Below are 14,621 nucleotides of genomic sequence, written 5' to 3'. Positions count from 1 at the left end.
ATGTGCTTGTTCTATTTTTGGCCAAAGTAAGACAAAGAAAACAATCTTTAAGTTGTCTTTATTTTTAAATATTAATGCCGTGATATAAACAGTCCGTCCCGTGTGGGAATACATTTTCCTCTGTGGGCCCCCTGAGCTAAAATTAGTTTGACACCCCTAGTCTAACCGAAAGGCAGGTTAGTGACTGCAGGCGTCATGTACAAGGCCAGGGTGCCCAAGTCAATAGGGGTGGCTCAGAAGAACCACAGCATTCAAACACCATCTCTTTTTAAATGACTTAATGTTTTATACAAATAAATAGAATCCAACATGTTGTGCTGTTTTTTTTTCAAACATTTATTAGATTTCAACATATACAGTCCAGAAATACAATGATACACATGTCAAATTTTTATTTTTTTTCTCCCCCAAACAAGTAACCATCAAAGGTTATTTATACATTTTTTTTTTTAAATAGAAAAAAATAAAAATAAACAACACGCATCAGTCATAAGTACATGCAAATATTGACATGAAGCAAAAGGCTCATCAATTATCTACTTTTCAATTACATTTACTTTTCAATTGGGGTTAGTTTTCTCAAATTTTAAGGGGATAAAGAATACCTCTAATCCAGCGGTTGTGGCAGGGAGGTGCTATAGTAGGGCTTTTCAACTACATAATGAAGGGAGGCGCAGTGTCAAGAGCCCAAGGTCTCCGAGGCCTCTGTGGGTTATATATTTCTTTGAGACTGCATTTACTTATTTACAAAGTAAACACTTCAGCTTTCACACTGCACTGTCAATAAATTCATCATCCTGTTTCCAGCGTGTGCAGTGAGACAAATATTTAACAGCTTGAAGAAACACAAGCTTAGTTTTGTTGATTGATGTTTCTTCTTTTGAAGTACTTTTCTTCCTCATTTTTTTTATGTATATGCCTTCCTTTATTTAGGTTTGTAAGACTGAAAATATAAACATTACAAAAGTATAACGTCCATTGTGTATTTTACATAAATAATGTCCAGTGTGTATGTTACATAAATGAAAAAGGTTTAGCGTTAATACACACAGCAAACATTGCACACATGAAGCAACAAAATTAAACCTAAGGTGTAGCTTTAATCGCCCTCTGCTTGTCAAATTCAGCGCTACATGTACTTAACCAGTTTTGATCTCCAGAGTTAAACAGCCAAAAACAACACGACCACGAATACAAAAGACATCAAAAAGTACATTCATACTTTGTTGTCCAGTCGCTGTTAAAAGTCTGACTTTTGCTATACATTTAGATTATTTTTAGGGTTGGTAGTGCCATTTTCTTCTACTCACCCACTGCTGCTTCATTGTGACAAATATGTCTCGCTTTTGCCCCTGCGGAGTGGCGGGAGTGCTGCATACACAAGCAACCCAGTTTTGAATGGTTTCATCCAACCTATTTGGGTGTTGTTCGGCGGGCCAAATTAAAAGGTTTGGTGACCCGGGGGCTGCAGGTTGAATAAGCCTGCGCTACAGCCTTCCGATTCAACACAAAAATGTTGAGCTATCTTAAGTGACAAAAAAGTTCCTTTAATCTTTAAATTCAATTTTGTTCTTACTGATGTTTAAAATAATGGGCCATTCAAACCTTTATGTTGTCAAGACATGCTGGGAGTGGTTGTATGAAAGAGGCCTGCTTTCTCTTCATTGGAAAATAGATCTGTCTGTCGTCAGCATAACCGTGGCAAGAGATACCATGCTTTCTTAGGATCAAACCCAGTGGGAGGAGGTAAAGGGAGAAAAGCAGTTGTCCTAAAATTGAGCCCTGTGGGACCCCGCAGGACCGAGAATTCAGCTCCAGCAAGATTTACACAAAAGGTTCTGTCAACTAGACTTGACCAAACCTTTTCAGAGCTGTGCATAGATACCCAATTTATGTTGCATTGAAATAGTGTGGTCCAAAAGCTGCTGTTAGATTGAGCACAGCCAGAATTACAGGATCAATCGAATCACTTGCCTAGAGAATTTCATTAAAACATTAACAATGCTTAGTCAGTGCTTTGGAGCTTTTAAAATGTACGCTCATTAAACGAGAAAAATGTTTTACGGGGAAAAAACAATCTTCTCCAAGATCTTTGAGGGGACAGGCAGCCTGGAAATAGGCCTACCACAAAATGGTCCAGACTGTTTTGGTTTTTTTAACCAGGGTTTCAACTACGGCATGTTTAACACTTTTATAGGAACCACGCTAGAAGACATACTGCTAATAATAATGGTAAAAACCTCTATTTGATATAATTTACTGACTTGTCTCCTAGTTTTCTCGGTCATGTTTTTTCTTGATTTAATTTGGTTGCATCAACAAACACATTGACTTAATAGATTGTCATGATTTTGTCAACTTTTAACATTCTTATGGTTAAATTTGTATTTATATGTACAAACCCCGTTTCCATATGAGTTGGGAAATTGTGTTAGATGTAAATACAAACGGAATACAATGATTTGCAAATCATTTTAACGCATATTCAGTTGAATATGCTACAAAGGCAACATTTGATGTTCAAACTGATAAACATTTTTTCGTGTGCAAATAATCATTAACTTTAGAATTTGATGCCAGCAACACGTGACAAAGAAGTTGGGAAAGGTGGCAATAAATACTGATAAAGTTGAGGAATGCTCATCAAACACTTATTTGGAACATCCCACAGGTGTGCAGGCTAATTGGGAACAGGTGGGTGCCATGATTGGGTATAAAAACAGCTTCCCAAAAAATGCTCAGTCTTTCACAAGAAAGGATGGGGCGAGGTACACCCCTTTGTCCACAACTGCGTGAGCAAATAGTCAAACAGTTTAAGAACAACGTTTCTCAAAGTGCAATTGCAAGAAATTTAGGGATTTCAACATCTACGGTCCATAATATCATCAAAAGGTTCAGAGAATCTGGAGAAATCACTCCACGTAAGCGGCATGGCCGGAAACCAACATTGAATGACCGTGACCTTCGATCCCTCAGACGGCACTGTATCAAAAACCGACATCAATCTCTAAAGGATATCGCCACAAGGGCTCAGGAACACTTCAGAAAACCACTGTCACTAAATACAGTTGGTCGCTACATCTGTAAGTGCAAGTTAAAGCTCTACTATGCAAAACAAAAGCCATTTATCAACAACATCCAGAAACGCCGCCGGCTTCTCTGGGCCCGAGATCATCTAAGATGGACTGATGCTAAGTGGAAAAGTGTTCTGTGGTCTGACGAGTCCACATTTCAAATTGGTTTTGGAAATATTCGACATCGTGTCATCCGGACCAAAGGGGAAGCGAACCATCCAGACTGTTATCGACGCAAAGTTCAAAAGCCAGCATCTGTGATGGTATGGGGGTGCATTAGTGCCCAAGGCATGGGTAACTTACACATCTGTGAAGGCACCATTAATGCTGAAAGGTACATACAGGTTTTGGAACAACATATGCTGCCATCTATGCGCCGTCTTTTTCATGGACGCACCTGCTTATTTCAGCAACACAATGCCAAGCCACATTCAGCACGTAAAAAAAGAGTGCGGGTACTTTCCTGGTCCGCCTCCAGTTCAGACCTGTCTCCCATCGAAAATGTGTGGCGCATTATGAAGCGTAAAATACGACAGCGGAGACCCCGGACTGTTGAACGACTGAAGCTCTACATAAAACAAGAATGGGAAAGAATTCCACTTTCAAAGCTTCAACATTTAGTTTCCTCAGTTCCCAATCGTTTGAGTGTTGTTAAAAGAAAAGGTCATGTAACACAGTGGTGAACATGCCCTTTCCCAACTATTTTGGCACGTGTTGCAGCCATGAAATTCTAAGTTAATTATTATTTGCAAAAAAAAAATAAAGTTTATGAGTTTGAACATCAAAAATCTTGTCTTTGTAGTGCATTCAATTGAATATGGGTTGAAAAGGATTTGCAAATCATTGTATTCAGTTTATATTTACATATAACACAATTTCCCAACTCATATGGAAACGGGGTTTGTATTTTATTTTGGTTTAGTTAACTCAGCTTACTGAACTAACTTTGTTGGTCTCCGGAATTAAACGTTAAACATTCCTCATACATATATTTAATTTAATGGGTTTTGAGACTAAACACTTTTGCTTCCTTGTTCCATGTTGGACCGACTAAAGGACTTTGTGTGTCAATATGTGTATCAAGGTTTCCAAACAATATCAAGTGCACCCTAAAGGACAACATGGCCGCTATCGACTCAGCAAATTAGCCGACTGTCGACTAAACAGGCTTTGTTGTTTGTTGAAAATCAATCTGGTCTTGTACTTTGACGACCTATAGATTTAGTTTTCTCTCTTTCTAAATACAGAATTGTTGCTGCATCTCTTGCCTGAAATCTGAGTCTGCATACATACCGAAAGACTGATTTAAAAAAAATCCCATTTGATTAGTTCATAATTAATCCCAAAGTGGAAAAAAAATCATTTTTAGTATGCATTTCTCCTCTCTTAAATCCATTCATGTGTTTTTCTTTTTTTTTAATGATCAGAGCGTTTGATGCATATGTGAGTGTGTTGGTATTACAAATCCACCTCATTACAAGACTATATGAGATTTCAAGTTTATAGGCAGTCCTCCCCTGCAGGCAGACTCCATCAAGCTTCAGGATTTCTGTCCAGAAAGATCTCTGAGGACATGGTCTACTTGAGTCCAGTGTAATTGTTTCTGACTGGAAAACAACAATACTGTGTTTGAGGGATTTTTGTTGTTTCCAGCATGCCAGCCCTTGTAAGTTCTCAGGTTCTCCTCTCATTTTAGGCTTGAGGCAAGGTCTGAGAAAGGTTAGCGCTCCACTCTAAAGATAGCTTGCATCACAACCCTCCTACTCTATTTACTCCACCATCTTTACTGAAACAACTACTTATCATTATATGGGGTGGTTTCTTTACGTAAAAACAATATAAAGATCCTCTATACGACCGCACTGCTCTGAAGTTTATAGCCTAGTGCAATCAATACTAATTAAATAATCTGTATGACAGGAGCACTCCTCTGTTTTTACTGTATTGCAAAAACATTATTCAAAGATAAAAGAGAAGACAAACTGGTATAAAACTACAACCACAATCATTCAGTGCTACTAACACAAATAATGACACGTTTTCACATTGACATTATTATAAAAATTGGTACAGACTACCATCAAATATTAACAATAAAAAAAAAAATCCATATTTTAAAAAATGTCTAAGTTACGAACACTAATGTACATAAGTATATGCATGCAATAAAAATAATAATGATGCAAATTATATTACATACTGGGGATGAGAATCTTACAACTAAAGATTACATTTTGATTATTTAGGTGACAATCCAATTCAAGATTGATTCTTGATTCAGACTAATTCTTGCAGCATAGTACTTGGTATAGAAATAAAACATTTTCGTTACAGGTTACTAGTGTTAGAAAAATTGGCGTTACATAATAACGGCGTTACTAATGTCGTTACTTTGACTAGTAACGTGTAACCTAATTAATTATTTTCACTTGTACGTTACGCCGCCGTTGCTGATGTGTTTGATGTAACATGGCAACCGACTACTATTGATGTGGTTGTATGTCAATGTGACCTGTCAAGCACAGCAAGTTCAATGCAGGAAGTAACTTTTTACTTTTTACTGTTAAGTGATTAATTTTTTAATCAGATTAATCACACTCGTGATTAATCATGATTAATTACAGGTTATTATTTGTGTGCATGGATACAATTTGCTTAAGAAAATACCCTTATGTGGATACAAATACAATTTTGTAGTCAGAATGTCACGCAGGAACGTTTTCTAAATGTTTTACTAAACTGCAAGTCATTGATTTGCTCAAAACTTGGTGACAGTAAGTATAGTAAGAATTAAGTGCACTTTTTTTTTGGCTTAAATACAAATACTTCCTGCTTAACTTAACATAATAAAAATAAACATATTTCGTTAACAGGAGTCTGTCCTGCTTAACTTAAAACAGAATACATTCAGTGTGCAGCAGGTCTCCAACTTTCATCACTATTAAAACTACTGTGACAAAAAGAGGGGTGATATATTTGTTTCACTAATATGACTGGCAACATTTCAATTGTGCTTTATTTATGAAGGAGATGTCTGTGAGATTATTGTCTCTATGCTACGTTGTGTAATTTGTCATTAAATAAAAGCATCACACACACTCAGCTCATTAAAGTGGAATAAATGACAAAATAGTATGAAGCCACATACCTCTCATCTCCTACCGAAAGATGCAAACTGGATGTTTAATATCCGTATTGAATGACGACGTGTGCTGCACCTCAGACCAATTGAACTCAGTAACAAGACAAACACGCTCACATAAATATTGCGCTTATTGCAACCATAGACAACAGAACACTTGTATTTGAACTTTTATACACTTTAGTTATCTGCTGCACTGACAAGATGGCTGCTCCGCGCGTGGTGGCGACTGTGGCGAAACTGCTGTCAAAACCGGCGTGTGACGTCACCATTTACCCTTTTCCTCTAACTTTACAGGGCGCACCAACCCGGGAACATGAAAACAGAATAATCGTCTCTGTTGGCCACTTAGTTAATAAAAATTCTGGACAACGTGCGTCCCTTGACAGCTCAATACGGACCGTGTACTTTTGTTTCTAAATAAATGGACGATTTAGTTTTTCAAGAGACGTTTGACAACTCTATTTGGGTAGCATTCATGTAAACGACGCTATCCTTAAGTTCATGTTTCGTTTTGGTATTCTATTTTAAACTTGATGTGCGGCAATGGTAAGAAAGTCCGTCGCTGCAATACTGACTAATAACCTCAGTTTTATCAAAAGTTCCATCGTGGTTTATTTTCAACGGAGAACGACTTGCCATGGCTTATCTATCGCCATCCATCCATTTTCTACCGCTTGTCCCTCTCGGGGCCGCGGGGATGCTGGAGCCTATCCCAGCTGCATTTGGGCAGAAAGCGGGGTACACCCTGGACAAGTCGCCACTTCATCGCAGGGCCAACACAGATACAGACAACACTCACATTCACACAATAGTACATACATTAGATACTGTACATATTTCCAAAAGAAAATAGTTGCAATGATCGTACATGATAGTTTTGATCTTTTTCGCAATTTTTCTGTACTTTTTACTTTTTCATGTCCTGGTGCTCTTATTTTGGTTCTAATTCCTGTTGGGGTCCTTCTTTTGCTGCAGTTTCACTTCATGCTCTGTTTCCTGCCAGCACACCTGTTTTCCATTTGTTAATCTGGCCTATTTAGTTTCACCTGGTTCCCTTTTCTGGTGCCGGATCATTTTGCTTAGTACCGTTGCCTTCTGTGCACTTCTATGCTACACTCGATTTGTTTTGCACTACCTGTGTTTTCCAAACAGATTTTTTTTGCCTGTACGTCACCTTTCCTTGCTCTGCATCCTGGATTCAAACAAACAATGCTAAAATAAGAATGTAACAAAAGTACTGCATTTGATCCTTTTTCGGTTTTTACAGCTGCTCGCTTAACTTCATTTTGCCCAAGACAACAATTAAGTATGTAAAAAAATAAAAATAAAATAAAGACCTGAAATAGTAGAACTTTCCCTTTCCAAATCATACCACAAATCCGAATTAATCACATTTTGTGGTCTAAGCTGTTTTTAAGGGTAAAACACAAAATCTAGGATGTATTTTATGAAAGTGTTCACTTCAGTAATGCTCTTTTTCACCCTACCTTCGTATTGATTTTCCAATGTTCCGCAAATTTACTTGGTCTTGTACCTTTTTGTAAATGCTCTGTAGGTCCAAATGTTATAATAGGAATTATAGCAGCATTAATAGACTTAATGATGGTCTATCTTATATAATGCTACATTATCGGCTGGCCAAAAAGCTATCACTGGATGTCTGCCAAGTGCAATATAAATAAAACTTGAGTGGGAGAAAGAGAAAGTGTTCACTGCAGAGTTTGGTCTCCGGTTTGCTTTTACATTGAGATAAGGAGATTTTTGTGACTCACTGCAAAAAGCGAGTGGGGAAACAAAATAGAGTTAAAGATAAAACCTAAAGTTTAGAAAGGGTTCCTTAGTAAATTGTTACATAGATGGTCTTAAAAACCGCTTCTGTTGTATAGAGGGTCTTTGCCTAGCATTTTTACAGAAGGTCCTTAAAAACAGCAGGGCGTTCTTGTCACGCAGAGGAGCTCTTACTAGCAGTTGGCCCTTAAAAATAGTAGCCTACTCCTGTCACATAAAGGATCTTTGACTGGTGTTTTGCCAGTAAGTCCTCAAGAACAATAGAGAGCTCCTGTGATATACAGCAAAGGATCTCAGACTAACAGTTGGTCCTTAAAACACTGGTTATATAGATGATCTATGACCAGTGTTTTTGCAGTAGCCTACGTCCTTAAAACAGAAGAGGACTCCTGTTTGCAAAACACATTTCCAAACCGATACCTTAAACCTGTACAAGCAGCCAAGAGCTCACACAGGGTGAGGAAACGTGCAACAAGCCATGCTGCCTTAATGTTGCTGGCCAAGCAGAGCCAGGTCAGGCCAAGCCAAGCCAAGCACTTGACCATTATGGTAATGTTGCAAAACGCTCCAATTATAACCATAATCTCGCTTATTTTCGTGGGGGCCACCGCTGAGCTTGCAAAGACAGCTGTCAACTTAGTCCCTGCAGGGTAATGAGCTGATGAACACCATCCATGGTGTCTCCCTCATGGCGAGCATGGCCGACGCATACCCTGACACAGTCGTGCTCCATCCATCGTCTTCAGCTCTACTGCCAAGATTTGTGGGCTTTGGACTCTTTTCAGGAGGACAGCAGTCCATTTTCAGCGCTGCTCTTTATGTAGAGTAGAATATATTATGTCTTGTGTGGAAATGTTTCTATTTTTAGGCTGACCATTTCAATTTCTTTTGGAACATATTAAAACTTCACAAGCATACATTTTATCTAAAGTTAAAGTGCCAATGATTGTCACGCACACTAGGTGCGGTGAAATTATCCTCTGCATTTGACCCATCCCCACAGGGGAGCAGTGAGCAGCAGCGGTGGCCGCGCCCAGGAATCATTTGGTGATTTAACCCCCAATTCCAACCCTTAATGCTGAGTGCCAAGCAGGGAGGTAATGGGTCCCATTTTTATAGTCTTTGGTATGACTCGGCCGGGGTTTGAACTCACAACCTACCGATCTCAGGGCGGACACTCTAACCATAAGGCCACTGAGTCGTAGTAGATCACTAACATGATCAACGTCAATAAGGCAATAAGGAGTGTGAAGGATCAAAGCATGTCTGGACCCACTTCTCTGCCATAATCTTTCGAGGAAAAAACAAAACAAAACAAAAAAAAAAACAAAGATAGAAAGAACCGGCTGAATCCCACATGAGCAAGCTTGGCAACGCAGGTAAGGAAAAACTCCCCAGTGGGAAGAAACCTCTGACAGAACGCAGGCTTTATGGGGGGGCTGTCTGTTTCAACCAGTTTTGTAGTGAGAGAGAAACGAATTGAGTAGCAAGACAGAGTCGTGAGAGATAAGAAATAACAAATGTTTCAAAAAGAAGTACAGTAGTATAAATCAAAACTTATTCTTTTTTACACCCCGGTCCAAAAATTATTACCGTATATAATAGTACCATCAGACACTTCAACAGTTCATTTGTATACTTTATTTACTAGAGGTGGATTTTTTTCATTTCGTTAAATAAGTGTTTATCACTTGCAACTTTAAAAAACAGTGCATTTGTAATAAGAAACAGTTCCCATTATATATTTTTAAATGAATGGAAATGTGTGCAAAACTGGAACATAAGAGCCCTAAAATGAAGCAGCTGGTCCGATCACTCGGTGAGGTGCCTCGCTGTAGTCAGCCAAATTTTAGAACTGTCTGCATTACTTTTATTTTTACAATAAATAAATCGAATATTGGTTATTGACGATTACTAATCCGATTTAATAATCGTCCATGTCTATATTTGGATGCATTTAAAAATGTATTATTTCCCCCACATTTATTATTTACATGCCTTTATCCACACTGCCGCTCACACTGGTGTATGAATGTGAATGAACGTTTGAACGTAGGCGCAAGTTGGCAGCCACGCTTCCGTCAGTGTAGACTGAGGCAGCTGTGGCTACAAATGTAGCTTACTACCATTTATGTGTGATTGTGGAGTGAATGAATGATTGGTTTTCAGTTCTCTCTGTAAAGCGATTTGAGTGTCTAGAAAAGCGCTATATCAAGCTAATCCATTATTGTTATTATTAACCATTCGATGCGCAACATACCAATATCTACACTCTTCCAGGAGTGGGGTCAAAACCCCAATAAAAATCAATGCGTTTTGCAATAAACTTCAATCAATCAATCAATCAATCAATGTTTATTTATATAGCCCTAAATCACAAGTGTCTCAAAGGGCTGCACAAGCCACAACGACATCCTCGGTATAGCCCACATAAGGGCAAGGAAAAACTCACCCCAGTGGGACGTCGATGTGAATGACTATGAGAAACCTTGGAGAGGACCGCATATGTGGGTAACCCCCCCCCTCTAGGGAGACCGAATGCAATGGATGTCGAGTGGGTCTAACATAATATTGTGAGAGTCCAGTCCATAGTGGATCCAGCATAACAGTAAGAGTCCAGTCCACAGTGGGGTCAGCAGGAAACCATCCCGAGCGGAGACGGGTCAGCAGCGCAGAGATGTTCCCAACCAATATACAGGCGAGCGGTCCACCCCGGGTCCCGACCCCGGACAGCCAGCACCCCATCCATGGCCACCGGATCTGTGTGTCTTCCCCTCCACAAGGGATAGGGGGGAGCAGAGGAGAAAAGAAAAGAAACGGCAGATCAACTGGTCTAAAAAAAAGGGGGGCTATTCAAAGGCTAGAGTATACAAATGAGTTTTGAGATGGGACTTAAATGTTTCTACTGAGGTAGCATCTCTAATTGTTACCGGGAGGGCATTCCATAGTGCTGGAGCCCGAATAGAAAACGCTCTACAGCCCGCAGACTTTGTTTGGGCTCTGGGAATCACTAATAAGCCGGAGTTCTTTGAACGCAGATTTCTTGCCGGGACATATGATACAATACAATCGGTAAGATAGGCTGGAGCTAGACCGTGTAGTATTTTATACGTAAGTAGTAAAACCTTAAAGTCGCATCTTAAGTGCACAGGAAGCCAGTGCAGGTGAGCCAGTATAGGCGTAATATGATCAAACTTTCTTGTTCTTGTCAAAAGTCTAGCAGCCGCATTTTGTACCAACTGTAATCTTTTAATGCTAGACATAGGGAGACCCGAAAATAATACGTTACAGTAATCGAGACGAGACGTAACAAACGCATGAATAATGATCTCAGCGTCGCTAGTGGACAAAATGGAACGAATTTTAGCGATATTACGGAGATGAAAGAAGGCCGTTTTAGTAACACTCTTAATGTGTGACTCAAAGGAGAGAGTTGGGTCGAAGATAATACCCAGATTCTTTACTGAGTCGCTTTGTGTAATTGTTTGGTTGTCAAATGTTAAGGTGGTATTATCAAATAAATGTCGGTGTTTAGCAGGACCGATAATCAGCATTTCCGTTTTCTTAGTGTTGAGTTGCAAGAAGTTAGCGGACATCCATTGTTTAATTTCATTAAGACACGCCTCCAGCTGACTACAATCCGGCGTGTTGGTCAGCTTTAGGGGCATGTAGAGTTGGGTGTCATCAGCATAGCAATGAAAGCTAACACCGTATTTGCGTATGATGTCGCCTAGCGGCAGCATGTAAATACTAAAGAGTGCAGGGCCAAGAACCGAACCTTGGGGGACTCCGCACGTTACCTTAACATAGTCCGAGGTCACATTGTTATGGGAGACGCATTGCATCCTGTCAGTAAGATAGGAGTTAAACCACGACAAGGCTAAGTCTGACATACCAATACGTGTTTTGATACGCTCTAATAAAATATTATGATCGACGGTATCGAAAGCAGCGCTAAGATCAAGAAGCAGCAACATAGATGACGCATCAGAATCCATCGTTAGCAGTAGATCATTAGTCATTTTTGCGAGGGCTGTCTCCGTAGAGTGATTTGCCCTGAAACCGGATTGAAAAGGTTCACAGAGATTGTTAGACACCAAGTGTTCATTTAGCTGCTGTGCGACAATTTTTTCGAGGATTTTCGAGATAAACGGAAGGTGGGACACCGGCCGGTAGTTTACCATGAGGTCAGGATCGAGGTTAGGTCTTTTGAGCAAAGGATGAATAACCGCTTTTTTGAATGCTAGTGGAACAGTGCCAGAGGAGAGTGATAAGTTTATAATATTTAGCACTGATGGACCTAATAATACAAAAAGCTCCTTAATAAGTTTCCCAGGAAATGGGTCAAGTAAACATGTTGTTTGTTTTGTCCCATTGACACATCTTAACAATTCCTCTAATGTTATTTCATCAAAGAGAGAGAAACTATTTTGGAGGGCGGTATCCTTCGTAGATACAGTCGTATCTGTGTTAATAGAACCCAGTTGTAGCTGCGATGCATTGTCTTTAATCTCCTTTCTAATGAGTTCAATTTTCTTATTAAAGAAATTCATAAAATCATCTGCTGAGTGGGTGGAGCTACTGGGAGGAGTCCCTTGTTGGGTTAGCGATGCTACTGTACTAAACAAAAATTTCGGATCATTTTTGTTGAGGTGGATGAGATTTGAGTAATATTTAGCTTTAGCTAGGGTAAGCATGTGTTTATAAGTTGTTAAACTATCACTCCATGCTTGATGGAAAACCTCAAGTTTAGTAGCGCGCCATTTGCGTTCCAGCTTTCTACATGATAATTTATGGGCTCTAGTTTCTTCTGTAAACCATGGGGTGCGCCTTTTAGGGGCTCTTTTAAGCTTTAGCGGTGCTATACTATCAATGGTGTCGCGCAGGGCGTCGTTAAAGTTGTTAGTGAGGTTATCAATAGAGCCGACATAGTTTGGGAATGGTGCCATTACCGAAGGCAGTAGGCCAGCAAGAGTCATCGTTGTGGCAGCATTAATGTTGCGGCTGCTATAGTAGTTATTATTATTAGTTTGTTGACAATGAGTCAGAACTTCGAATTTTATAAGGTAATGATCGGACATTACTTTAGTATACGGGAGTATCGTAACTTTGGAGGTGGTGACACCCCTGACCAGCACTAGATCTATCGTATTTCCGTTGCGATGCGTAGGTTCATTTATTATTTGTGTAAGACCACAGCTATCAATTATAGTCTGGAGCGCCATGCACTGAGGGTCCGATGGGGTATTCATATGGATATTAAAGTCCCCCATTATGATTATATTGTCGGCGTGCGTCACTAAATCAGCAACGAACTCTGAAAATTCACTGATGAAGTCCGAATTGGGTCCTGGGGGGCGGTAGATAACAGCCAGGTGGAGAGGCAGCGGTGTGACAAACCTCATAGTAAGCATCTCAAACGAGTTATATTTATTATTTAGGTTCGGGGTAAGATTAAAGTTTTTATTGTGGATGAGTGCAACTCCCCCACCCCTTTTAATGGGACGGGCAATATGCGCTCCCGCATAGCCAGGAGGAGACGCCTCACCCAGCGCAAAGAAATCATCTGGTTTGAGCCAGGTCTCGGCGAGACCAATAACGTCAAGATTATTGTCTCTAATGACCTCATTAACTAATAACGTTTTGGAAGATAATGATCTTATGTTTAAGAAGCCCATATTATAGGTAGTGGGCTGTTTTGAGGAGTTTTTGTTGAAATTATCCGTAGTAGCAATATTAATAATGTTGTGTTTATTATGTGTAGTGCAATTTAAATAATTACGACCATATCTAGGAATTGATATGACGGGAATTTTCCGATTGTTTGCTTGATGTTGTGATAAACCGAACGCATCATAACTTGCCACCTCAGTAGAGTGCATGTCTACTTCTGACACAGAAAATTTTTTTTTTGAGTTGTGTATTGTTCTAAAATAGTTGCTATGTGTGCAGGTATTATCCAGCCTGGCGCTGGCTAGTTCTATTTTAACTAACTTCTCACCCGGACTAGCGCTTCTTTGAGGATTAGCCTTTCGCTTTGTTGTTAGCCCCGCTCGGCATCCCCGCTTCTGCTTCCGCTCACACCGCTTACGTGTCTTCCGTTGACGGTCCACGCTGGTACTTAACTCCGCTGCTTTGGAGGCCGCTGGATGTAGCCAGCGAAGAATCCCCATGCTAGCGAGGAGGTCGAAAGTACCCGCATCTTTCAGCCTATAACGGCCCGATCTATCCACATCCAGAATCGTCTGTCGGTCGTATCTGATCACGAAGTGTCCACGCTGTGAGCCAGCCATGAAATAGACAGAATTGACGGGTATTTTTGCCAAATCGCTCTACACTTCCAAGAGCGTCTGCAAGCCGCTGCCATCAGGGCGCCGCCATCAGGCCATTGGTTGTTATTCTTCAAAATCTTTAAAACGGAGAGTTGTAAAATTTTCACATTCCAGCTAATCCTCATTAAACATGTTTGTGACATGAGGTCATTTGCATTTTTTATTTATTTATTTATTTTAATACATTTCTGTATTTGTTTTTCAGTTTTCAAAATTGACCCCAAACAGTCGCTATGGAATCTTCTATGAACCTTTAATTTTTAGCATCTCTGGCTGTTTCAC

Source organism: Nerophis lumbriciformis, linkage group LG05 (assembly GCF_033978685.3).
Source record: "Nerophis lumbriciformis linkage group LG05, RoL_Nlum_v2.1, whole genome shotgun sequence".
NCBI lineage: Eukaryota > Metazoa > Chordata > Actinopteri > Syngnathiformes > Syngnathidae > Nerophis > Nerophis lumbriciformis.
The sequence above is the reverse complement of the archived record's forward strand: the minus strand, read 5'-3'. Positions refer to the sequence as shown.